The following is a 27,624-nucleotide window of genomic DNA, read 5'->3' as shown; positions in this document are numbered from 1 at the left end:
GTTATATGTCTTCCTTCTCTCTCAGCAGTTTAATCATTGGCCTTGCAGCATAGCTTAACTCAAAGTACTCACTGTTTCATGGTCCATCTGATACATTTCAAATCTGCATGCAGGCCTGATGTGTAACAGTGGGATGTACTGCCCAAGTAACTAGAAACCCAGGACTGACTAGCAGCAATGATGATGAGGGTCATGGGCAGGGGGCTTGATGGAAAAGAAAAAAAGCTGAATGCTGGTTCAAGAATTCTAGGGGAGAAGGAAGAATAGAGGGAAATATAGGGGTTCATCACTGCCACAATGATCCCTTGGGATAATTTAGAGACTGCCATCAAATATTTAAATGTAATATTGGCAATTTCTTGCACACAATGTGCATAGGAATGACTATGTTTGTAAAAGTCAGATTGGCACTTATCTCTATAACAGAGCAAGGAAAAGTGGGTGGATCATAATCCATAAGTCTCCCTTAATTGAAGTTTAATGATATTAGGGATTCTGTTTCCCTACATACCTCTCAACGTCTTAGTGCAAAAAATCTTGATAATATAATGGGGTAATTGGGGGGGGGGAGGCCCAAAAATGGGGACAGATTTTAAATATTGCTCTTATAAACTTAGAAAGTTGCTAGAATAACACTTTATATATTTGCATGCATTTTCTTAAGGATATCAAGTCTGAAACATAAATGGCTGTTATTATTTGGTGACTTCAGTCCTCTTTTATTTGCCAGGAAACCACAAATTTTATGATGAACAGTCCAAAAACATGAGGCAAAAATCTGGACATTTGAGAGGTATGCCACCCTACTGCAATGAGATTTGATGAGATAACTGGAGACTGTTGTCAGAAGAGCATGGGAAACAAACAAGCAAAAAAATATATATTAAAAATGTATGCTTTCATCTTAGCTTTTACTTTTTAGTGTTTCACATTTTCTAAATATTATGCTGTTTATTGAGCATGAGCACAAGTTTACATAGTGACACTAAATTTATCATCAGAAGGAATATCTCTTTTTTTATCAAATTTCTTTTTTAGTAAATATTTTTTCACAAAATATGCAGAAGATAAACAAGACATATACATGTGGTACAGCTGATGTTACAGAATGCATACCATAAGCAAGTAATAATAGATATTGCACACTTTACTAATTAACATTCAAATTAGGTAGATCTACAATTTTGTATTACTATGAGGATATGCTTTTATTATGATTTAGTCCAAGAACTTATATCATATAGCAGTTCTCTTATACATTATTTTGCAATTGCAAGTAGTACTAGAGGTATAACATCAACCTATAGAATAATAACAATATGTCACCTTAATTATTGTAGTTATTAATTTCAACTAAGTGATGTTTACTATCCTTATATAATTAGCATTTAACTTAATGTTTATGATAGAATATCAATTAATTCTTTACAGTACCTCTGATAGTAGGTTTGGTTCTTCTGACTTTTTATATACAGCTTCTTGGCCAATATATGTTTTTTCGCCATGTTTTTATATTCTGACCAGGTTAGTCTTGATCTGTCTATCCAGTTTTTTGCTATGTAAGCTTTTAATAGGGTGCATAGCAGTGGCGGCTGGTGACTTCAAATCAAAGGGGGGCTGTAGGAGACAGTTGAATGGGTGGGGCCAATGGGAAGGGGTGTGGCCAACTAAAAAGGGTGAAACTATGGTGCAGTGGGATCAATGCTGGACATGCTTACTAATTTACATGAAATAAATGCTCAAGTCAGTATGGCATATGCTAAATACTCTACACAGCACACATTGTTGCATGTATATACAGGTTGAAGAATGCTGCAAACAGTACTTCGTACTCAGTTCCTGCACCTGATGAGAAGCTGTGATCTGGTCTGGAACACATCAAGTCATACTGGATTTCTTCCCCCCCTTTTTCATGGAGGCTCAAAAGGGACAGTTTTAAAGTTTCCTAAGCAAACACTGTTCACGTGACCCCACCTGGTCCCTAATAAGTGCTTGTAGTCTTCTCTTTCGGCTGTTCACATTAGGGGTTGCCACAGTGGATACATTTCCAATTTCTTCCTGTCCTCTGCATCTTTCTCTGTCACACCACCCACCTGCATGTCCTCTCTCACCACATCCATAAACCTTATCTTAGGCCTTCTTCTTTTTCTCTTACCTGGCAGCTTCATCCTTATCATACTTTTCCCAATATACTCAGTATCCCTTCTCAGCACATGTCCAAACCAACGCAATCTCGCCTCTCTGGCATACAAATACTGTGGATGACTAACTTTCAAGATGATATCACTTAATTGACCCAATATCATCTAAAATGGACACATATTCCTTATTATGCCAGCATTACTGGGACTAGCTTAATATTGAGTGCTACTGCTAACTAGTACAGATGGGGTTACGCATCAATAAAACAGTTTACAATTATCCTTGATGAAGAAGCTGTTTCTTTCAGAACTGAGAAGGCAGTGCAAAAGGAGCAGGCAGAAGATAAGGTACATAAAACAACTAGAGAGCCTCACAAAGAGGAATCTAGGCCTGAAACACTTGTCCTATATGGACAGACTCAAAAAACTCCAACTATTCTCTGTCTCATATTGCCTACTTACAGTATAGCATGGTCAGCTACACATTGTAGTCTGCCCTTCCTTTCCATTGGACAGTTTTAAGATTCTAACCTAGCTCTATGTCTGTTTAGCATTTTTATTCCTCTCCAAGACATGAGTAAGCTGTGACAACATATAGTGTAGGTAACTGCTATATGGAAATTTAATTTATTGCATTTGATTACTGGGAAAATCCGACTGAGCAATAAAACCCCTTTTCAGTGAGGCCCAGGGAGAAAAGATCCAACTAACAAAGATATAGGTACATAACAGTATACTGAGATGATAAACATCTCTGCTAAGGTAAAAGGAGTAAAATAAAATCCACATTGCAATACATTTACTTACAATGCACACATATGCTTTCACACTGCAGTCTACAGTACACAGAGTTCCATTCTGTATGTTTGTATGTATACCTAGCCTAGTTACACCTTCTGTGTAGTTCAAGCTGCATTATCTAGCTTAAAACATCTCTCAGGCTTGTCCGCATTTATTTAAGGTTGCTTATGATGAACAGATTTTATTCTAGATCAGATTCAACAATATACATCTTGCAGCATACCTCTTAACCTCTTAGAGCAAGATATCTGGACAAAACTATGTATAAAAGTGGGACAAAGCACCAAAAATAGGAACATTTTTAAATATTTCTCTTCTTACACACTTAGAAAGTTGATTGAACAACAGGTTTTGCATTAGCATGAATTTTCTGAAGGGTATATGAAGTCTGAAACTCCAATGTCTGTCATTACTTTCTAACTTCGGTCTTTAATGATTTCTCTTATGTCACTTAACAGTCATGTACATTGCTTTCCAACTTCCACCAGTATCCCTCATTGACAGTGGTGAAAAGTACTGACTGAGGTTTCTTTTTGAGGATAAACTCTTGGCTAGGCTTGTAAGGGCCCCAGAGGCATTAGCCTAGTAACCTCCTATAATCCTATTTAACACAACTTCAAACTAGAGAAAAAAAACCTTACAAGAGCAACTGACAGCACAGTTAAACATTCAATATGCCATTCAGTAATCATTTATGACAATACATTAACAGAGTAAAATGCTGAGCTCAGTGTTGATCAGCTGGTTAGATTTAATTAAATAGAACAAAAACAGTGGTATAACAAAAGAAACAAGCTAAAATATATGCTTAAACATTAGACATAAGAACTGACGATACAGATTGTGCAGACGCCTGCAGGAGAACAGCAGCAGAGATTTCTATAATTAAATTCAGTGGTCATCAGTATCAAAACAATCCTCATGTGCCTGTCCTGGGCAAGATTAATGACATCTCAGAAACCATCACACTACTGAAAAATGATGACAAAATGTCTTCAACTCTGCATGCGTGAACCAATGATGAGAAAAATGCCAAGAAAGAGACATAGTATGAAGTTTTGTAACTGGGGAAGAATGCAAACATTCTATCAGTATGGCAGGTTCAGACATTTTGCATGTTCCACTTTGATAGTTGTACAGAAGAATGTATGTGATGTATGATGTCTGTAACTGTGCTGGAGGGGTATTCCACCTGATGTACAGGAGTAGGAGGAATGGGCTACAGTGACAGTTTGCTGCCACACAGTTCCGGTCTTTAACCATTTTATTTGCATTCCTAAATCTACAATGTCCAGTTTAAAATAAATATCCTAACTGAAATGCATAAATCATCATAAATATGGTTTCCTCAAAAGAAACAACTGAATAAATAAAACTTGAAAGTATAGTGAAAGTACAGCAATAAAAAATAAGGATACCAGTTCCAGCTGCTGTAAAATATATTTAAAATGACCTCAAGTTGTACAAGTAGCCAGCATACTTATTAAATAATCGCAGATTCCCTTTAATCTTGTCTTTTTAAGGTGAGTCTTCTACAATATTTTCTGCTTATACAGCTACAACATCTCTATTCATTTTCAGTTAAAGTTAGACTGAAACTAAGCTCTTCATGGTAAAAAAGCAGAAGTGAACTATGCCACAACACATACACATGCACTTCTAGATTATACTGTAATAAAACCAAATGTATAAGTTATAATTGGTAATGCTCATTGACACAAACCGTCAAGAAAGATGGAATGCATATATGGCAAACTAAACAAATGTCAATTAAGTAAATCACTGAAAATTTCATATTTAGGGGTCAAGTCAGTTAAAGTCAGGAACTGAAAATATAAAGTGCATTTTGGCATATACAGCAGATCAAAGCATCACAACAGACTAATGAGCTAGAAAAGTGATTTGCAGGCTACAGCAACCACTTGCTTATGATCACTTGTTTGCACTAAATGATAACACATTTATTAACTAATTATAATAGCTGAGCAGCCTGTAGATACGTAGCTATGCTGGCAGTAAAACAAAAGAACCTATATGGAGTGTAATATATACACAGACACAGTTCAAAGGAGGGCTGGAGGGCTGCAGAAACTGAGTAAAGACAATGTAAAAATATCCTCTTGTAGTTATTAATGCAAATGGCATGATGACGACATAAGAAAGTAAAGAACAGGACTTAAATAATTGTAGCACTAGCATTTAACAGGGGTTATGTTATGCATTAAGAAATAAGTTTTAAAAAAGTTTTATAAAGTAGGCCATACCATATGGTGAGAGCCCCCCCCCCCCGAATGTGCAAAAGTTCCTATTTCATGGAAAGAATGGTGAAAGGTGGGACCAGCCTCCAAGCTACAATGAGCTTTAACATTACATTCCTGTAAACTGGAACACATACAGACCCATGAACTCCAGTTAAACTACAAAGGCTTAGTTATGGTATACTGTAGTTGTAGAACCAGTTTGGAGGTGGAGTTGTCATCCTTGGGTATCAGAATCAGAATACAAATGAAGGTAAAATAAATTAGTCTTTGGAGAACAAGATCATGAAGAGTAGGTAGACTGTCTATGTCTTAAAAATTGTCTGTTTCGATGCGGCACATCCAAGTATGCAGATGCAATTGTAATTACCAGAATACTGCTAGCAACTGTGGCCATAACATTAAGATATAGTAATGGGAATGGCAGACTTTGCAGGTGAAGGTTGCTAAAACCGCATAGGATCTGAACGAGTATCAGCTTCTTGAAAATAGAAGAGATGGAGATTATTAGAAACCATATATTTCTTTAAATGAAAATGATATAGCAGAATGTGTGGCAGATGCAAAGAGAAGAATACTGTGTATAACATGCACGTGCTCAGAAGGGATGCTCAGGCATGCAGAGAATGGGAAAACATCAATACATAAATAAATAAGCAGAAAGTGTCACTGGGAACATTTTGGATTGATTGGGGCAATTACTTGCTTGGTTATCATGCTGACAGAAACATATTTATTTTTGAATTTCTTCTAGCATTCAATAGAACGATTCCAACATAATGAGACTTACTAATACTTTATCAGTATGACCTGTAGTAAATGCTAGGGATATTTTTGCATACAACATATTTAAACAGAAATAGGTAGGGAAGACAGAAAAGTATAGTCCTTTTCAGATACATTCTAATAGTGAGAGTAAAGTTTAAAACTACATCCAGAAGCAAATAAGTAAAGAAGACTGTAGTAAAGGGTAACATATCAAGGGACAGCTCCTTAGTATGGTAATAGATTCTGTACCAACTAGAAAAGCCATCTGTTTGTGTTACACTATACTTTATTCTCATCTTACAGAATGCTATGTTGTCTGCAACTCCAGACAGTTAGAGGTAACACTGAAGCATGGGGAAATACAATCATGCTGATGAAGACTGGGTGTACAAACAGGTGTACATTCAGGTCCAGTACCTGATAACTCAGCCTTAGACTGCAGTGACCAATGAAAAGAAAATTACAGATAGAACATGAGGAATTGAACCTTTATGAGCAAAATAAAAGGCCAGGGTGACCCTACTTTGTCAGTTGGCACAGCATAGACACACTTACCTCAAAAAATGAGCGATTGAGTTTCAAACTGTGTCTGTAGTCACTTTCTAACCATCACTCACGACTCACGACGAGTAGGCTTTTTTTTTTTTTTTTAAGTAGCTGGCTGCTAGTGCTACTCAAGGACTACTTGGGAATCCACACTCCAGAATCTTTCCTCTCTCTGAGTCCAAAGTCTCCATGAACTTGCAGGCAAAAGCACCCCCAACTCAAAGAAAATCAGATAGCCAAATACTGAGATTATTTAATAATATGCTAGGCAGCAGTGGCACTAGAGTACCCATGCGTACGTATGGTCGGTAGCTAGAGCAAAAGCCAAAGGCAAAAGTACCTGTCTTGACCTGCACATTGCCTGATAATACCGAATGATTCTCACTCTCTTTTTCAGAAAGACAGCGAGAACCAATCAGTAGTCAGCCTGCCATTCATGTCACGGTACGTGCCTGCGGACGCGGCAGTCCGCCCCCCTTCCACTTTACTGTGTGGTTACTGCACAGACTTCTGGACATCACACACTGATGCAGAACTACCCATAGTCTGGACTGCCTTTACAGCAGTCAGAAACAGTCCATCAGGCAGTGAAAAAGAAAGAAAAAAGAAAAAATCACCTCCAGAACTCGCAGAGCAACGAGCATGCGCAGTTCAAGTTTCGGGACTTTGCGAGTCAGTCGGACTCATTTTTATAGCAAGCCAGGCAGGTTTCTTACTTTAAAAAATATTTTATTTCAGAAGTTGTGCTTTTCTTTTTTGCTCACACAGCTGGGAGAGCTGCAGTCCCACAGTCTGATGCCACGAGCCACCACTGGTGCCGTGTTATTATAATGTGTTTAGAGAAATTATTATTATTGCATTTGAATATAAGTATTATAGCTGTCTCACATGACATTGTGAATTTTGAATAGCCTGATTTCTGTAAAAGGAATCTTAGTGAGCACCATAGTTTATAAACTGTTTTGCAGCTCTAAAAGATGTGGAGAATATCTGCCTCTTTATTAGAAGAAAAGGGGCAATATTGTGACTTGGATGGGTTGAATTTGTTAAGGCGAACAGGTGTATGGTAGGCATTATTGAAGATCATGATCTGTGTGTATATTAACTTGTGCTAAGTTAACATTTTGCTCAACTACATTGGTATCTTTGGTTATAGTACTTACTAGATATAAGATTTAATTGTTATTTTATATTTATTGCTTGCTTTAAGTAGTTTCATGATATTTTCCATTTAAAGGTTATTTAATTGGTAAAAACCCCATACTGTATAATTTTGTATTAAAGGGTATTTATCTAGGTTGACCATAGTGTTTGCTAGTCTTATATCTGGGTTGTTATGTATTGGTTACAGAAGAGTAATTGTGTCATTTAAATTTATTATCAGTAGCTTCTTGAAAATTTCACAGCTATTTATTAAGATTGGGTGAATTTTTGTTGTCTTAAGAGTTTTTTGTTTTAAGAAGGGAGTCGTTTTTGGATTAACTTTATATATTATAATATTCTGGTGAAATAATTGAATCCATAATGGCTACCATTCATTACCTATAGGGTCATGATTTGCTATCTGCATGATGTGACTTGCATTCATTATTTCATAGTACAATTGAAAATCAGGAAGGCTTAAGCCTCCTTTTTCTTTTGAGGGTATTAGCTTATTATAGCCAATTCTTGTACATTTTGGATACCATATGTATTTTCCCAGTTGAACTTTTATCTTGTCAAAGAAGGCAACTGGAATTTTCATGAAAGTGGCATTCAGATGTTTTAAAATATTAGGCAATATGTTCATTTTTACAATTGAAACTTTTGATAATGTAGATAGTTTAAGCTTTTCCCATTTATTAATGTTACTGACTATATTTGACCAAGTTTTAACTATATTATTATTTAACATATCAGATTGTGTATAGCTAAAATTTATACCTAAATATTTCAAAGTATATTGCACTTTAACATTAGTCTTCAGAAAGTAAAATTCCTTATGTCCAAGTGGGTTAATTGGATAAATAATTGACTTCTTAGGATTAATTTCATAGTTAGATACTAGGAAAAACTTATCTACGGACGACTGGATTTTATTTAAATCAGTATTAGGACATTGAAAGCAAATATTGAGATCATCTGCAAAATCTGTGTATTTAATTTGAGTTTTTGATACTAAAATAAGATGATGGTATGTTGTCTGGGTAATTTGCAGTAGTAATGCTTCTATATAGAAATTAAACAGATTTGGTGAGAGTGGGCATCCCTGTCTGGTTCCATTAACTATTTGTATTGGGTTAGAAGTTTTCTTATTGATATAGAGAGTTGTACTTGCTTTAGTATATAATGTTTTAATCATTTTTATGTATTCATTTGAGAGTCCAAATTGATAAAGTACAAAGAGGAGGAATTTTTGATTGACTCTGTCAAAGGCTTTTGTTGCATCTACTGATAGTGCGTATTTAGGGGATTTGTCCTTGGCACATAAGTGGGTTAGGGCATCGATGGTTAATGTGTTGTCCTTTACTTGTCTCTGACTCATAAAGCCTAGCTGTTCAGGTGCAATTATAGCTGGGGCTACTTCTGTATCCTTTGTGTTAGAATTATTGAAAATATCTTAATATTCATATTTATCAGAGCTATGGGTCTATAGTTGTCCAGATTTGTGGGATCTTTATTTGGTTTTGGGATAAGTATGATCTTGGAGTTGTTCAGATAAAGGTCTGATATCCCAACTTTTATTATACAGTTGCATAATTTTAAAAGTACTGGTGTTATTTGTTCCTTAAAATGTTTATAAAATTCTGCTATATACCCATCAGGACCAGGAGCTTTCCCAGGTTTTAATTTACCAATAGTCTTAACTACTTCCTCTTCTGTTAATAGACTTTTGAGATTATTAGATTGAAAGTCATTAATCTGAGGGAATTCTAGATTATCCACAAATGTTTGGAATAGGCTGTCATTAATATGATCTTGTGGACCGTAAATGGTTAGAAATATTTCTTCCAAAGCCCCTATTATTTCAATATCCGAGTTATAAATTTTGTCTTTATATTTTATTTCTTGTATTTTACATGTGAGGTTCCTTAGGTTGCTAAGTCTTGCTAACATTTTAGAAAGAGTTTGAGCCCACTCTGCATATTTGTGCAGCATTCTAAGTTCTGTAAATGTATACTGTTGCGTTATAATCTCATTTAACTGTTTCTGTGGACTTGCTATTTGTTTCTCAATATTAAGAGTGTAGTTTCTTTACAGTTCCAGTTCAAAAAAACCTTAGCTTACTTACTATTTTACTTATATTTTCCCCTTCTTTATTTTTTGTACTATGATGCTTTTTGGATGAGGGTACCCCTAGCCGTAACTTTAAAGGCAGCCCATTGAATATCCAAAGGGATATCACTGTTTGCAAAGTTTTCATTTAAGTGAATAAGAGAGTTTATAATCTCTTGTTCCATTTCTTTAATTTTCAAAAGATTTGAATTTAATGTCCAGTATAATGTACTATGGGTAGTAAAGCCAGTTTTATTTTGTGTTATTGTTAGATTTATTTTTGAATGGTCTGATAATGATCTAGGTTCTGAGTTATATTGCACTTCATAATGAGCAAAGCTTTGAGAAATTAGAAATATGTCAATTCTAGACCAGGATTTGTGGTATGGGGAAAAATATGTGTATCTGCTACCTAGACTGTCTTTGTTGTTAAGTTCAAAGGGATCTGTTAGGTTGAAATCTTCAATTAGTTCTGATAAAAATTTTGTGGTCTGGGGAGATTGAGTATAATTTTTATTCGATCTATCTTTGTATGGATTGTTATATTCCAATCTCCATCAATTACAATCAGATGATGTGGGTGCTTAATTAGTAAGTTATAAATTTTGATTAAAAAATCAAGCTGATAGTTACAAGGACCATAAACATTACAAAGTAATACAGGTTTTATGTATGCTGGAATCAAACATGTAAAATAGCATCATCTCCCTTTACTATCATAACTACATTTAATGACGTTCCCTTTAAAAGATTTCTTAATTATTATAGCTGTTCCTCTTGATGAGGTACTGTCCTCAGCTGCTATTATTTGCTGAATCCACTTAGTGTTTTTTTCTGTTCCCTTGTCCCATTGTTCTATAGTCATATGAGTTTCCTGCAAAAAAGTTATATCTGACTTCGACTTGTATATGAGGTGCATAACTAGCTTTTTCTTCTTAATGTCCTGTAGGCCATTTACATTCATGAGGCTATGTTAATCATGTTATGTATTATTTTAGATATTCCTGTACCTGAATTAACTATGTGTGTCATGAGGCGGGATTTATCAAAGCATTGAGAGTACTGATTACTGTGTGTTGAGAAACACTAGCATGAGAGGAAAAGGTGACATAACTCTCTTTCAGAATTTCCTTAGTGCCTGATCACTTACCACTATCATCTGAAGGAGAAAGGTTAATCCGGTAAACAAGTAACATATGCATCATTCTAGAATTGAAAAAACTAAACATATATACAATTTTAACTATCTTACGGTAAATATTTTGCATTCCAAAAAAACATCACAACACTTCTAGGATAAATGCCACTCAGCCAGCAACTTAAATAAGATAACAAATATAGATGTTATTAACCCAATTAGGCAGTAGGGGTAAGTTGTGGCTTGTAATGTCAAATTTAAATGCAAAAAATATAATCTTATAGATGTAACCATGTGGCTAGATATTATATTTTTTATCAAAACCTTTTTTTGATTACTATATAGTTCAGGCATTGGAACTTGTTTTAGTAGAAAAACGGAATCTGTTACTACATAGTGTATTATACAGATATACTATGCGCATATGTTATAAGTACCCGTCTTGTGTCCCGCCTATATAAACATATAGAAAGTCAACATAAGATACAGCTCCCTGTATTCTTCATGTTAAAATGCATCTAATACACAAAGTTGTTACTTGACCTTTTCTAGTAATCCGACTAATACTAGTCCAATGAGAAAAAACAACTGTTGGATGAGCATAAAGTCATTTTTATTTACAGTAGTATTTCCGCCAAGTCCAAATTTGTAGTGCATCTTTTCTTCATAAGCCATTTTATTCTGGAGAGATCACTGTAACCTTAGCTTTCTCATTTAGTTCTAGTTTAAAGCTTACTTTCTTCCTTTACATCATCTAGTTTGCCAATAGTTAGATACATATTATTCTTCAGTAGCTGTCTTTTAAAGCTTACAGTTAGTGAATTAAGGAAGTTTTCTAGTACCTGAGTGATGTTTGAGCCATGAATTGTTCTTTTTCATTAAGTGTAGATGCCTCTCGATTTTCAGCTTTGTAATACTGCAGTTTAGTTCCTGGATGGCAATCTGATCGAGCTATTGGATGGTACAATGCATTCACATGATTCTTGCTTCTTTTTGGGACTTCTTGGCTGCTGTAGACTGGAATTGGCTCTGACAACACTGAATGAGATAATTAGCATGTGTGATGCAAGGTCAAAGGTCACGGGACGTCTGATGTGTCTTAGCTTCCTGGAAAAAATGGTTTTAGAATGTTGCAATGGAAAAGAAAGGCCATGGAGACTTTTTCTTGCAATATAAAGGTAAGAAATCTTCAGAAACTTCAAAATAATGCATAAAAATGCTACAATGCCTCTATTTTGTCAGATATAAGGTCTTTTACAGTCTAAATGCATTCCAAATGCTGATAAGAACAGTGTAAATGTAACTTACATTTCACTGGTTATTTTGGAGGGATTTCATTAAATGCTTTTAAGAAAGCTGAGTTTGTCTCTTCTTTGCTTTTTACTTGGTATGTAGACCCCTTGTATTGGAATTGTAGAGAAGCAGTAGACTTCATTTCGAACTTTATTTTGTTATTTATTAAGTATGCACAAAAAGGTGATAGAATGTGTCTCTGTTGCTTGATAGCTAAGAGTAAGTCCTGTACAATTGCTATTTTATCGCCTTTCCAAATGATTTGGTTTTTGATTTTGCCAGCTTGTAAAACCATGTTAGCATGAGCTGCATTCAGCAGTCTCATATAGACTTGCCTTGGGGCATCAAGAGTTTGAGATTTTCTTAATGCTCTATGAAATCTCTCTATTACAACATTTTGTAATGCAGTGTTTTGGTCCAAGAGTATTTCAAAGATTTCTTTTATTGCAGTATGTAAAGAAGCTTGTTCATATGACTAAGGGATGCCCCTGATAAGCACATTATTTCTTCTGGCTCTTGCTTCTAAATCTATTATTTTTTGTTGTAGTTCAGACACTGTTTTTTTCTGGGCATTAGTACTTCTTCTGATTTCTTCAATCTTAGTTTCATTTTCTACAGTTTTCTCTTTATTTTTCTCTAGTCTAGAAAATATTTGATCTAAAGTACTCCCAAAAGCATTTAGTTTTGTAGAAAAGGAGTGTATTTCTTCTTACAAGGGTCTTAGAGCTGATTTGAGTTCTTCCATAAAAAGGGGTTGTTCTGTCTTCATTTTGGCAGTCTGCTTCTGTAGGTCTGTTTTGCATTTTTTTGTCTCTTTGTACAGACTTCTTTCTCCAGTGAAATTAATTGTGAAAGTCTTGTTTTTGATGTTTGAGTTTCCATTGAGTCCATGCTTCTGTATTTATCAAAGTTTTTTTTTATTTTCTACGTTATTCCTGTAGTTTATTGGTGAGGCCTGAACTGCTCGCAGAAATTTCCCTTTCAACATATCTGGTTTTGCAGATAAGTATATAAGTTCTGTATATTTTACATAATCTTTTGAAAAGATGTTTTAGTACAGTATTTCTTGATTTTTGATGAGTTGGTAGAGATGCTGGAGCCCGGATTGGGTTAGATTATAACTTTTGTCAGAAGCTGACTGAGAAGTCTGCTTCATAGCTGGCAGCCAGGGTCTATATTACAAAGTTGAACTTGTATAAGTACCTGCTTGGCATTGTCTGTACTCATACCATTCATATTTGTATTAATATGATTTAGAGTTATGCTTGGTTATGGTACTTTCTATTTTTTACCTATGTTATCCAAATTGTTTTGTAAATGGAGCTTTTCTCCTCGGGTCTCCACTGAAAACTGACTCCTGGCCCAGCTGGACCAACCCAGTTAACATATATAAACATGTATAAAAAATGTATATATATATATATATATATATATATATATATATATATATATATATATATATGCCGCAGTGGTACAGCGGTAGCATTGTTGCCTCACAGCAAGAGGTTCTCCTGTTCAACTTACAACTGGAGTGCCTTCTGTGTGGAGTCTGCATGTCCTCCCCGCAGTCGAATGGCCTCCGAAAGACATGCATGAATGGGCGTACCTTTGCTGAAGGTTGGGTGTCGGGCTGGCAACTCGGCACCATAAAAAATCTGCTACCAATCATTAGCGGACCGGAGTTCTGCTGTGGCGACCCCTAACTGGGAAAAGCCGAAAAGAATATATATATATATATATATATATATATATATATATATATATATATATATATATATATATATATATATATACATATATATATGTGTGTGTGTGTGTGTGTGTGTGTGTGTGTGTGTGTGTGTGTGTGTGTCTGTGTGTGCGTGTGTTTGTGTGTATATATATATATATATATATTTATAAATAATATATATATATATATATATATATATATATATATATGTGTGTGTGTGTGTGTGTATATACACACACACAGCTTGAGAATAATACGTCTAGTTTATGATATAAATGCTATTTAAAGCTTTTTTGCTAAGATTTCAATGAAACACTAAGTGAAACAAAAAGGTAGAAAAAAGAGAAACATACATAGAAAAGATCTGTCTCAAACTTTTTCAAGTGTGCAGATTCAAAAAAGCCCAGAGCAGCTTACAATTTTAATATGATCACAGACAACAGTGAATGGATTGATATAAAGCAGTAATTCAAGTTCTCTCTTAAACCCACACTATACATAAATCAAATTGTTTTTCATGGATATTTTAAGTAGCTGCCAAAATATTTGCATCAGCCTAAAGCATGAGTGACACAGGAAAAGCTGTCTAGAGCTGTAATATTATAAAGTGTTAGAAAATTATTTTGTCAAAGTTGGACAGTCAAGTGAGAATGTCAATAGTCCCTTCCATATGCTTTTTTTATTCTCACACTTCACTGAAGCACTTCAGACAACTGGCACATGACTTGAGTAGCAGATCTCATTAAGACTGTAGCTTCGTTATTCTTCAGTTATGGTTATGCAGTACTACAGTGTCAGAGAAATGAAAATAACGGGATTTACTGATTGGGTAGAGGCTGAAGTGTGGTGACATCATTACCTATTACATAATTCATTCTTCTGCAATGACTGGTCATTTCCAAGTAATTTTGTGGCAAATGTGGAAACAGGAAAGCTCTGTGTGCATTGTATACAAGAGAAAACATGTCCCAAAGATGTGTACCAACTGTAGACAGACACATGCATTCAGTATATCTTGCCATAAAATTTTTATACAAAAGCACATTATTATATAAACTGTATAAAGTAAACTTGGAATACATATTAACTATTTTATTTTCCTTGTTAACGGTGCTGAATATAAATTCTTGGTATAAGGAATTTAAGATTATCATACTTTGTGAAAAAGTATAAAAATATTAAAGCAATTGCTGAATATAAATTCTTGTTATGAGGAATTTAAGATTGTCATACTTTGTGCAAAAGCTTAAAATATTAAAGCAGTGTATGTTATGTAAAGAATAAATTAGGTACCATGTTATAATGACAAAATTACAAGTTCAAATTCTAAGCAGATTTGTAAATAAATGTGTCTACCATCATAATATTTTTTAAGCTGCTTGTCTTGGTGAAGGTCATAATAAAAGCAATAAACATTCCTACCCTTCTAACAACAAACTTCATCTCATCCTCTGGGGTCTCCAGGCGTTATTAGCCAAGTGAAGAGACATAATCCCTTCAGTGGGTCTACCCTTAGACTTCCTCCCACTGCTCTGCCCTGGTTACATTTTCCTTTGGAGGCTGCTATGGGACATCCTTACAATGAATCAAAACAATTTCAACTAACTTCTTTCAACATGAAGGAGTCAAGGATGTACTTTAGGTGTTTCTCCAGACTATCAAGATTTTCAGAATGACATGGAGGGATTGCCTATAAGGAACCTGATTTCCGCTGCCTGCATCCATAATCTTAGCCTTTAAGTTTTCATCCAAAGGTCATGAGCATACGTGAGGACAGGGATATAGGCTCACTAGTAAACTGAATGTTTTCTGTAATGACTCAGTTCTTGTTCTCCAACATTCTAGTACAAAGCCTGTAGTACTGCCAACAGTACAACAACACGCCCACCTGTTTACTGATCCCCTTTAGAATCAGTCATAAATAAAACTCCAAAATACTTACATTGCTCCTGCTCAAGTAGGTGTACCTATTTTCTGTGACCTCTAATTTAGAGGCACTAATTTTCATTCCAGCTGCTTCATACTCAGCAGTGAGCTGGTTCCATTTACTTTGGAAACCACAATTACTTTTTTTTTTTTTAATGTTTGCCCCTGCTGTCTGTTAACCATCAAACCCTTTGTCAGTCTAGCAGCCTAATTGTTTTACTTGATATGTTGGTCAATAATCTTTTAGATTTGGATAAATTTAATTTTTTAAGGATATAGTTGGTAAAATTACCTGTCATATTTCAAATTTCCAAAAATACATAAAGCCTTACATGTACCATTCAGACCAAATGCTTCAGCTAAGAACTCCAAAGAGCAATATCTGGCTATATTTCTGGATTCAGTTCTAAATAAACTGATTCCTACCATTTCTGACATTTTGTTAAGACGGTAAAGAAAACACCAGCTTTTGTCACAGCTAATGTGATAGCTTTGCAAAATATTATTCTAGATTAATGCATTGATGTGAAACAATTTCTAACTGAAAAAAAAAGTTGTTATGTGTAATGAAGTAATCAATAAGGTGTAGTGTTTCTTGGAATTAATTTTGAGACATAATTGCTTTTTATTTGACACCAGTATTACCACCAGAGTTATGATACGGCAATGGTGTAGTGGTTGCCCCATCTTATGAAATATTATTAGAAGCCTGGGAAAATAAAGTTTTTAAGAACTATCATTTTAATCAAATTTATTCTTTTTGGATCATTTTGTTTATGGCATTTTCAGCAATTATTGAATTTCGTGGATTAGTGAATCAGTACCAACAATTTTTTCAAGTTTCTTTTTAAATGATTGTCATCTCAGACTAAAACATTTTGGACATAAAAGGGGATATAAGGGCAAAATATTCCAAAGATGTAAAATTCGAGAATTGTCTTTTTACGAAGGTATCTGAGTTTGCCATCTAGTTTGTAAAGTAGAAAGTAGAAGATAGGTTCATTTCAGATATAGTTTGAAAAAATGTGGCATTAAGATTTTAGTGCTACTTTCAGTATGTATGCTCACACATTCAAATTCCTGTCTTACTAACACACATCTGTCTTCCATGTTTATTATGTTAGTAACAATGACCTGAGAACACTTATTTATTTTATTCATTATTTACATTTGTTTACCAGGAAATTCCATCTGGACACAGGTCCTTTTTCAGCAGAGGCCTGAGGAGAAAAGCTCCACAGATTTTACATGAGTAATAGACATTCGGTAATAAGGTTGATGACAGTAAGTTGAAAACATTTGGTACATTTATAGTCGAGAGCAAATAAAAATTAAACAATAAAAGAGTGCCATAATTTTAAACAGAAAAAAATAGCTCAGCATTATACAGTACCAGGAGGCTAAAAACTCAGTATACAGTAGTAATAGGGTGATGTGTACTAACTAAGCAGAGAAGTAGCACATGGTCATTAAGTTTTTTAGAGCAAAGTGGGGGTAAGAGCAAAGAGAGCAGAAGGGGATAGGGGATTTAGCTGGGGTTTGGGCACAGACAGAGCCAGTGAATATTTAGGTGCAATTTATGCGCAGTCTTGAAGTGACTGCTGGAGGTAAAGGTAGTGATGGCAGGGGGAAGGTTATTCCAAAGCTTGGATGTGGCACAGGAAAATAGGGCTTCTCCTGCTGAATTTTTGGCTTTGGTGATTTGGAGGAGATTTTTGTTGCTGGATCGTAGGGGTCTGGAGAAGTGGTAAGGTTGGAGAAGTGTTTGAAGTGATGGAATTTTGAGTGAGTGGTTTACAAGTTTGTGAGAAAAAAGGAGAGTTGATTCAGGCGAAGGAGTTGTGGGAGCTCGAGCCAGTCTAGTAGTCTAAGGGAGATACAGTGGTGGCTGTGGTAGGGAGCACCAGTGGAAAATTTTGTAGTTTTGTTGTAGCATGTCTCTAGTTTGTTTAATTCTGATTGCCTAAGATTAATAATTATGGGAGATGCATAGAGTAAGGTGTGATTAGTTGGGAATTGGCAATAGAGATTGTAGCAGTTTTGGTGAGGTATTGGTTGTTTCTATATAAGGCACCAAGTTTTTTTGTGTACTGTAAAAGATATGTGGGTATCAAATTTGAGATTTTTATCTATCTCCACAATGAGTAGTTTGGTGTGAACTGATGGAGAGATGGAGGCATCGTCTTTGGCAAATATATTGAAATGGGAGGAATTTGGGTTAGTTTCGATGGTTGGAAGATGAGGAGCTTGGTCTTTCTGGGGTTAAGTAGGAGCTGGGAGTTAGATAACCAGCTTTCTATGGATGAGACTGTTTCCTGTGTGATCTGTTGGAGTTCTGGTAAGGTAGGGTAGTGCAGATGAGGGTGGAATCATCAGCATACTGTATGAGAGAAGCTTGTTTGGTGGCTGTGGGTTGATAGTGAAAAGGGAGAATGAAAGGGAGAATAGAAGGAGGCCAAGGATGAATCCTTGGGGAAAACCGAGGGTAAATGGAAGACGAGGAGAGAGGTTGTTTTACCAGACAACTGATTGTTGGCGGCCATGAATGTAGCTGTGGAACGAGTTGTTGGCTGGTTTGGAGAAAGAAAGGTTGGAGCGAGCAGAAAGTAGTAGTTAATGTGAAACAATGTTGAAGGTCTTAGAAAGATCCAGAAATACAGCTGAGGAGAAAAGGCCATTGTTTCTGTGATGAAGGATAGTGTTAGTGAAGGAGACCAGAGCAGTGGTCATGCTGTGATATGGCCTAAAGCCCTCTTGGGTATTAGAGAGGAAATTATTGGTTAGGAGGTAGTTAGAGACCTGAGTGTTGACACATTTTTCTAGTATCTTGGAGAGGGGAGAGAGGATGGCGATGGGGCGGTACTTGGAGAGGTCGTGGAGGGGCCACCTTTGTGGAGGGGAATGATGTGGGAAATCTTCCATAAAGATGGTACATGGGATTCTGCTATGGAGCAGTTGATTAATATGGAAATAGGGTATGTTAGGACTTCAGGAGCTATTTTTAGATATTCGGTGGGGAGGTTGTCAGTTGCTAGCTTGGTGGGTTTGAGTTTTGTCATGAGTCTTTTTATGAAGGAGGTGGGTACTACAGAGAAAGAGAAAGCAGAGTGGGGTAGATTGGTGTATGGCATGGGGAAGTGGAACACTTCAGCAAGAACTTACAGTACCATTATATCTATTATTCACTAGGTCATATAAATATTGGGGAGATTCCTCAAGACTGGAGACATGTGCTTATTAAACCTGTTTTTAAGGGAAAGGGGAGTAGGACAAACCTAGAGTAATAAAGACCCTTAAGTCTACTTTCATGCTGTGGAAAAATAAGGAAAGAAGGTAATATTGGATAAGTTATTGTCAGAACTAGATAGGTTGGGACTTAAAACCATATATCAGCATGCATGTATTGAAAACATATCTATTATCACCTGTAACATGATGTTCTATAACAATACTATGAATGAAAAATTGTGCTGTGATATAATTTATATAGATTTAACTTCAGCATTTGACAGGGTTATACACATAACACTGATCAATAAATTAGTACAATTAGGTATTGATGTACTCTTGATAAGATGGATAGCTGCATGGCTTACAAATAAGACATGGCAAGTATCATACAGCAACTGGACAGGCAAAATCATTGGTTACAGTAAGAGTGCCCCACAGGGCTCTGTCCTAGGCCCTTACATCTTTAGATTGCATCTTCCAGACCTAACTTTTTCATCTGAGGTGTTCTACAGTCTATATGCAGATGACTTGAAATTGGGTAAACTGATTACAAGTGTTACACATAAGGCATGTTTGCAAAATAACTTGACTAAATTAATCATTTTGGCACAAGAGAATAATATGCCGATAAATACATCAAAAATACGCGTATGACATTTGTTAGGCATAAACTGAAAGGTGAATATTTAATACAGCACAGAGTGATTGAAACTGTAGACTCATTTAAGGACCTGGGTGTATGGGTAGATTCAGCTATGAGTTTTTCTAATCATATCAACCGATTGGTTAATGATAGTTACGGAACTATAGATTGTATAAAAAGATTTATAAAGTCTAGGAAATCAAACATAATGAAGTCATTGTTTGTTAGTAACATTAGACCCAAACTTAAGTATGGAATAACAATATGGAAACCCTATAAGAAAACTAGCCTGAGTAAACTGGAAAGAGTGCAACGGAAATATACCAAGGGTATCCATGGAGGTGAAAATTTAAGTTACTATGAAAGACTAAAATATCTGAACTTGTACAGTATCTCTTACAGATGTCAAAGAGGAGATCTTATTCAGGTGTATAGGGCATTTAGTGACAATTACCTCTGGGAATGTTTGGATTTAACAAAAAGTACTAGAGAATCATTATATAGCCTATGTAGAAGATTCTATAGGAATGAGAAGTGTACTAACTGGTTCTCTGACAGAGTAGCTGATGCATGGAACAGACTACCACATTACATTAAAGCAAATACTAGTTTAGATATTTTTAAGAACAGCCTGGATACTCTTTATGGGAACAAGTGTTTTGGTATATTGGCAAGCTAGAAGGGCATTAATGCCTGTGCTTGAAATATTTGTATGTATGTATGTATGTTACCCATCCATTTTTAAAAATAGACTATTTTAAATTAATTATGACTGATATTTCTGTGTCTCTGGTAGCTGTCAGCAGACATTGGTAGTTAATGCACATGTAAGTTTACTATTTATATGTGACAGAGATTCAAACGAAAGAAGATTAATCTGTTTTGTGAACTGTAATTTGATCAAGATATCTGTAGTATCTATCTACTGTCAAGTTGAGACAAAGTCAAAGTAAACTTTATTGTCATACAGATCAACACAGAGGAAAAAGTGCGTGTCACTGCACGAAATTTCAATACTCGGGCTCGTACCACAAGAATTATAGTTTACAGAAGGAAGATTAATAATAATTTAAAAATACTGAAATAGAAATTAAAAATAAGATACTAAAAATAAACACAATAAAGTATAAAGTGTAAAGTGAGCTATGTAGATAACAATGGCATATTGCACATAAATAATATTTGTTTACCCATTTAGCAGATTAGGCTATGGGTTTGTTGTTCAGCAGTCTGATAGCACGTGGGAAGAAGCTGTTATGGAATCTGAATGTCCTGCATCTAATGCTTCTGTAGCGCCTCCTTGTTGGCAGGAGTTTGAACTGTCCATAGGCTGGATGATGTATATCCCTCAGTAGTTTTCGGACTCTGCATTGCATCTGTTTGAATATATGTCATGTAGGGACTGAAGGTTGGAGCCAGTGATTTTTGTGGCTTGTTTAATGATCTTATCCATTGCCTTCCGATCGGCTAGAGAGCAATTTCCATATCAGACAATGATGTTGTTTGTCAGTATGCCCTCAATTGTGGCTCTGTAGAAGGTAAGTAGGACCTGTGGGGGGAGGTTAGCTCTACGAAGTCTCCTAAGGAAGTGGAGACATTGTTGGGCTCTCTTTATAAGGTAGGAAGTATTTCTGACCTAACTGAGGTCTTGCAAGATATGTATCCCTAGGAATTTAGTGCTATTAACTCTCTCCACTGTGGCACCATTGATGATGACAGGGGTGTGTGGCTTATTTACCTTGGTTTTCCCAACATTTAATGCTAAGTTGTTGTCAGTGCACCAATGAACGAGTTGGGTCACCTCCTTCCTGTAGGGTCCCTCATCTTCCTTCTTGATAAGGCCGATTACTGTGGTGTCATCTGCAAATTTGATGATTCTGTTTGAATGATGCTTAGCTGTGCAGTCATGTGTTAGAATTATGAAAAGAAGTGGACTGAGTACACAACGTTGTGGGACCTCAGTGTTTAGAGGGATGCTGTTTGAGTGATGTTTTCCAACTTGAACTGTTTATGGCCTTTCAGTCAGGAAGTCAAGGATCCAGTTGCATATTTTGTTTTCTATGCCTAGATTACTCAACTTAGACAGCAGTTGTTGTGGAATTACTGTATTGAAGGCAGAGCTGAAATCTATGAACAGCATGCGTACATAACAGTCCTTATTTTCCAGGTGGTCCAAGGTGTGATGAAGTGTTAAGGCTATGGCATCCACAGTAGAACGATTTGGCCTGTATGCAAATTGAAAAGGATCAAATGTAGCAGGTAGGCAAGATGTTATGTGATCCTTGACCATTTTTTCGAAACACTTCATCACCACTGAGGTAAGTGCAATTGGCTGATAATCATTTAATGAAGCCAGAGATGGTTTCTTGGGCAGATGGATAATGTCGGTGGTCTTGAAGCATTTGGGCAGTTTTTCCTGGCTGAGAGATATATTGATAGTATAAGTCAGCTTAGTATTAAGAAGTGATCTCTAAACTGTATTTCAAATTTGAATTATGTTGGTATGTGTATTTATCCTGTATTTTCTTAAACAGACTAAAATGCCCTACAAAATATGTAAGTCTATAATACAGGTTTATTTCACATTTTCTATGAAGGTCTGTTTTCACCCCAGAAAAAAGGCATGTGAGGTCCTATTTCTTCTTGTACCTAAAAGTTAACGAGTTGGAATTGGCAATATATGGAAATGGAAAATTGCCATTGGTTTTATAACATTAATGTTACCCTTGAAAATTATGAACGTTTTTTTTTTTTTTTTTCAGATGGACAACAGTCAGGAATATGTTCATCTCTGCCAGTCATGGAGAAGCCAGTGTTGTATTTTTCCAAGTGGAAAATTGCTCAGATGGAATGGTCTGATCATTCTGCCCAACAGTAGTTAATGCTGATTGAGCATTTTCTAATTTCTTCCATTCTGTGTTCATAGTGAATTCTTTGTTATGTTTGTGTTTGTGTCTTTCGGCTTTTAGGGGTCGCCACAGCGGAACTCTGGTCCGCTAATGATTGGTAGTGGATTTTTAAGTGCCGGGTTATCAGCCCTGACGCACAACCTTCAACAAAGGCACACCCCATTCATGTATGCCTCCACACAGAAGATGCTCTAGCTGAGAATCGAACGGGACAATGTCTTGCTATGAAGCGACAACGCTATGTTATAAAATACAAAAAAGCATGTATTTGTTCTGCATTCATTCATTTGCTAGCAGACTCTAAACTGTTAGTAATAAAGTGTTCTCTGTGGTTTGAACTCATTCTGTGTTGTAGTATTTTACTTAAGATGTACGCAGAAATATTTTTAAAATCATACTCTAGAAACATTAGAGTCTGTTTATCACATGACAGTTACATTTGCAAAGGGCATGTAGAGATTGTCATTGTATGTTTTAATATGCTCAGGATCATAGAAACTATGTCATTTCTTAAAACACATCCATCTTAGCATTGTTGAATGGTCATTCTTCATAGCAGTACTAGCCATTTCATCTACCATCTGTTAGTAAAAGCTTATCCGGGTACTCCATATTCATGGCTTTGCGGTTATCAAATACTTACCACTTCAGATTACTAAATCCAAGAATCCGCTTTAGTGATGCTGCCTCTGCAGTTATCTTAATGAAAAAAACTGAAATCAACTTTCAGTGTGAGCCACAGGAAAGGAATAAGCTCTCATGATTCAAGACCATCATTTTGTCTTTGGTAGAAACTAATTAGAACTGCAACTGTTAGAGCACATAGTAAATGTGATCCATCAAATAGACCAGTACTACCACTTCTGACTGGTGAAATATGTCCTCTATAGACATTCACTGGTATGAAAACTGCATTCATTTTATCTTGCTTATCTTTTAAATCCATTTAAGTCCAGCAAATAGCTATGCTGATAAAGCAAGTTAAGATTTATATTACTTATAACTGACCTTTTCTTAGATTCTTAGAGGCAAACTATCTTTTCACAAAATGTTATGGCAAAAAAACAAAACAGAGGATTTGGATAAATTAGATTATTTCTGGATTTTTTGTAATGAATATTACTTCTGCTATTGTAATTTCATGAGTATGCAATGGAAGAGCCAAGCAGAGTCATTAAGCACAAAGACCCAATCTAACACATCACTAACTAATTTAATATGGTTCCCTGGATCCAGTCTAACACATCACTAATTTAATATGGTCCCCTGGATCCAATCTAATACATCACTAACTAATTTAATATGGTCCCTTGGATCCAATCTAACACATCACTAACTAATTTAATATGATCCCCTGGATCCAATCTAACACATCACTAATTAATTTAATATGGCCCCCTGGATTCTTATATTTGGTGATCCTAACAACTTAGATATTAAAGAAAACTGCCACACCTTTTGAGATATTTGTATTTAAGATGTATTAGACTGCTTATAATTTCTAGCAGTTTTTCACTGTTTTAATGAAAGACACTTATACCATTCAATTTCTCTGTAATGTTTTAAAAGTAGACATAATAGCTTAAATTGTGCTGCTTCTTCCTTTAGTCATATTGTATGCCTAAAATTAACCAATTAAGTTAGGCATTGAAGAATGCAGATAATTACCATTATTGTCAATATACTCAGTAAACATGTCGCTAAATAAAATGGTGGAAAGTATTTTAAATCCTGTTTTTCTGCCAACCGACTATAACTAATTACTCTAGTTTCCATTAAAATGCTATAACATTTTAAGAACAGTTCCTTACTGAGGTATTTTTTTCTAAAGCTTGAGAGCTTCAAAGGTACATTACAGACCACCACTAAGGTTGGAAATCATTCAGAACAGAATTAGTTTTAGCTTTTTGCATAAACTGCTTGTCGCAGCCTTCACAGTCGTAAGCCTGGGTACATATTTATCTTTATCATGCTAATAAAAACAAGCAGAGCTAAGACGTGAAAGTAAGTGCTACATACTTTTCTGGACCAGGACATAAAAAATAGTGTTTGCACTGATTATTACATCACTGGAAATCATCCAAAATCTAAAACCTATAATCAGCTAATAACCATGATCTCAAGATACAATTTGCTTAACATAAAAATCCCAAAAGTCTGGAATTGCATAAGTGACATTTTTGACCTCAACAGTCATCCATGCATGTAACGATAATGCTGTAGTTTTTGTATCATGCACAAAAAGTTGCATTTTTGTGGGGGGGGGTGTAAGAGGGTGTAGGAGGGAGAATTGTGTATGCATGCATTATGACAGAAATATCTGCTTTATCTGGTCTTCAGAAAAACTGACAACTACAAGGAGCATTCATTGTACTCTACAACTGCTTTGGAAATTATCAGTGTTGTGTTTTAAGGTTGTGTGGTACAAACAGACTGTGAGCTATGCAGAGAATCTGTGAACAGAGATAGTTAACAGGTTTAAAATAAAGCAAAAATATTAAGTATGCTCCAGTGCAGTATTGGAGAAGAAAACTGTCTCATTCCCTGCAAAGCATTCCCTGCAAAGTTACTTATTTTGCATTATATTTTAAGGAATCAAGCAGCTGATCACACATCACAAACATGTGTTTCTATTCTGAACAAGCAGGCCTGCTGTTGTAACAGTGACTCTTTTCTTCTAACCTCAGTAAAAAAAGGAAAAAATGGAGAAAAATATTTTCAGTAATAAAATAAGTGCAGATTGTGTGGTTGTAGCTCCTCTTGAATACAACCCTTTACTCAGGATACTGAGCAAATGATGATTTATAATACAAGTGGTAGGATATGTACACATGGGAATTTTGATACTTTAGGGTTTTGCTTAGTTTTATTTCTGATTTTTTGTTTTGGTATTTGGCATTTTTATGTTTTACATGTGTAGGTTCATGTTACTTTCTGTGGATTTGGCTTCCAGACTGAGGTCATTAGGAAATCATTGTTAGGACAATAGTTGCCAGGCTATGCAGCCTGCCTGCCCTGTCTTACTTCAATTTAGCCATTGAACACTGTAAATATGTATTCATGGATTTAGTAGACTTTTACTGTGTAAAGTTTAATTATGTGAATTATGATGAGGCCGTGATTGGTTCATCTTTGTCATACCCATTGTGGACTGGATCCAAGCCCTATGAGAAAGATTTTAACCTGCTTCAAATTGCTATTTCCAATTATTTTCCAGTTTGTAAGGACCAGGGTGGTTACATCTTCTTTAAAAGAGGCCTTGACCACACCAGTCACAATGCTTGACTATAATTACGTGTAAAAGTATTGCTCTGCTGCTAGGTTTTCACATATTGAAAGGGTTATTGAGAAAGTGCTACATGCACTAATACTCGCCTCATTTGAGAAATCCATAGTCTCTTGATGGTGTGAAATTAAGTGATCATATTTTATTTTCCTCCTTGATCACTCAGTGACATTTGATACGGTGGACTATGAGATACTTATGGAATGACTGGCTTTAATGACATTATACTTGTTTAGTTTACCGCTTACTTTTTGGACTGTTTTCAGAGAGAATAGTGTCAGAGAATAATTCCTCTGGAACCTGCGCTTTGGAGTGTGCTCTGCTCAAGGGTTCTAGTTTGGCTCTCCATTTGTTCATAGTCTACACAACACCACTGATGGTCATCATTATGGGGAGAATCACCTTTTATCAAGCATATGTTGATGACATCCAGTTCTACCTTTTCATTTCACAGGAGTCTGTTCCTGATTTCAGTGCTGTGAGGACAGACTGGAATTGATTCTGCAATGGGTGGTACATAATTATTTTAAGTTTAACCTAGAAAAAACTGAGGTCATATATACTGATGCTACCTTTTGCCCATCACATCTTCCACTTCCTTTCCTCTTAGTAATTACAAGTGAAACAATCTAAAAATTTCTCTCATATCTATGACCTAGGCAATTGTCTTGACAATGTGCTGACACTAAAAGGTGTATGTCGCACTTGTTGTGAAGACTCTTTACTTCATTATAAAGGACATAATGTAAATAAACAGTCTATTTCTTCTTCAGGTCTGGCAATAGTGGTTTAGGAATGGGCTATCTCATGACTGAAATAATATTCTCTGTCTTGGGCTTACAAAAGTTGACACAACCCAGTTACAAAGGCTGTAGAACTGACCACCTAGAGTCTAGACAAGTAAATCTCATACTGCCCATATCACTCCAGATGCATTTTCATATCTTCATGCTCACATTTGACACATTTCATAATTGGTTTTGCTGAATAAAACAAGATCTGCTAAATCTATTAAGCTTGTCTCAAGCCATTATCGCAGAAGGTGCTGGCTATTGCATTGTTTTGATATTTGACAAACTATGTTTTCCTTATCTTGTACTCGTTTTGTGGAACCAGTTACCTTCTCACCCTTATTTGTCTACTGTGTGACCTTAAACAAGTCACTTAACCAGACATTGTTCCTGGGTCACCCCTAAAAAGGGACTGTGTGTCCAGTGGGCCTACCTGGTTAGAAAATAAGATTATTGATTATATTAATACAAAGGCTGTGATATATTGGATTATTTCCTCTGCACTAAGGTACACTGAGGTCTGAGGCAGTAAATGTAAGAGCAGGGGTGTGCAGAAATGCTTCAAAGGTGAAATATTGAGGTTTGACTTTACTGATTTTGTTTGTTTTGTTTTTTTTTTTTTTGTTTTTTTCTGAGTATTAAGGCTCATAGTCTCAAGTCTTGCAGTGGTGCTGCGGTAGCGTTGTCGCCTCACAGTAATGACGCTGTCCGGTTCGATTCTCAGCTAGAGCATCTTTTGCGTGGAGACATACGTGAATGGGCGTACCTTCATTGAAGGTTGTAAGTCAGGGCTGGTAACTCGGCATGTAAAAATCAACTACCAATCATTAGCAGACCGGAGTTCCGCTGTGGCGACCCCTAACTGGGAAAAGCCAAAAGACACAACAACAACAACAAATCTCAAGT

Source organism: Protopterus annectens, chromosome 1.part1 (genome assembly GCF_019279795.1).
Source record: "Protopterus annectens isolate FY-2018-M chromosome 1.part1, PAN1.0, whole genome shotgun sequence".
In the NCBI taxonomy this organism is placed as follows: Eukaryota; Metazoa; Chordata; order Ceratodontiformes; family Protopteridae; genus Protopterus; species Protopterus annectens.
Note: the sequence above shows the minus strand (reverse complement) of the source record.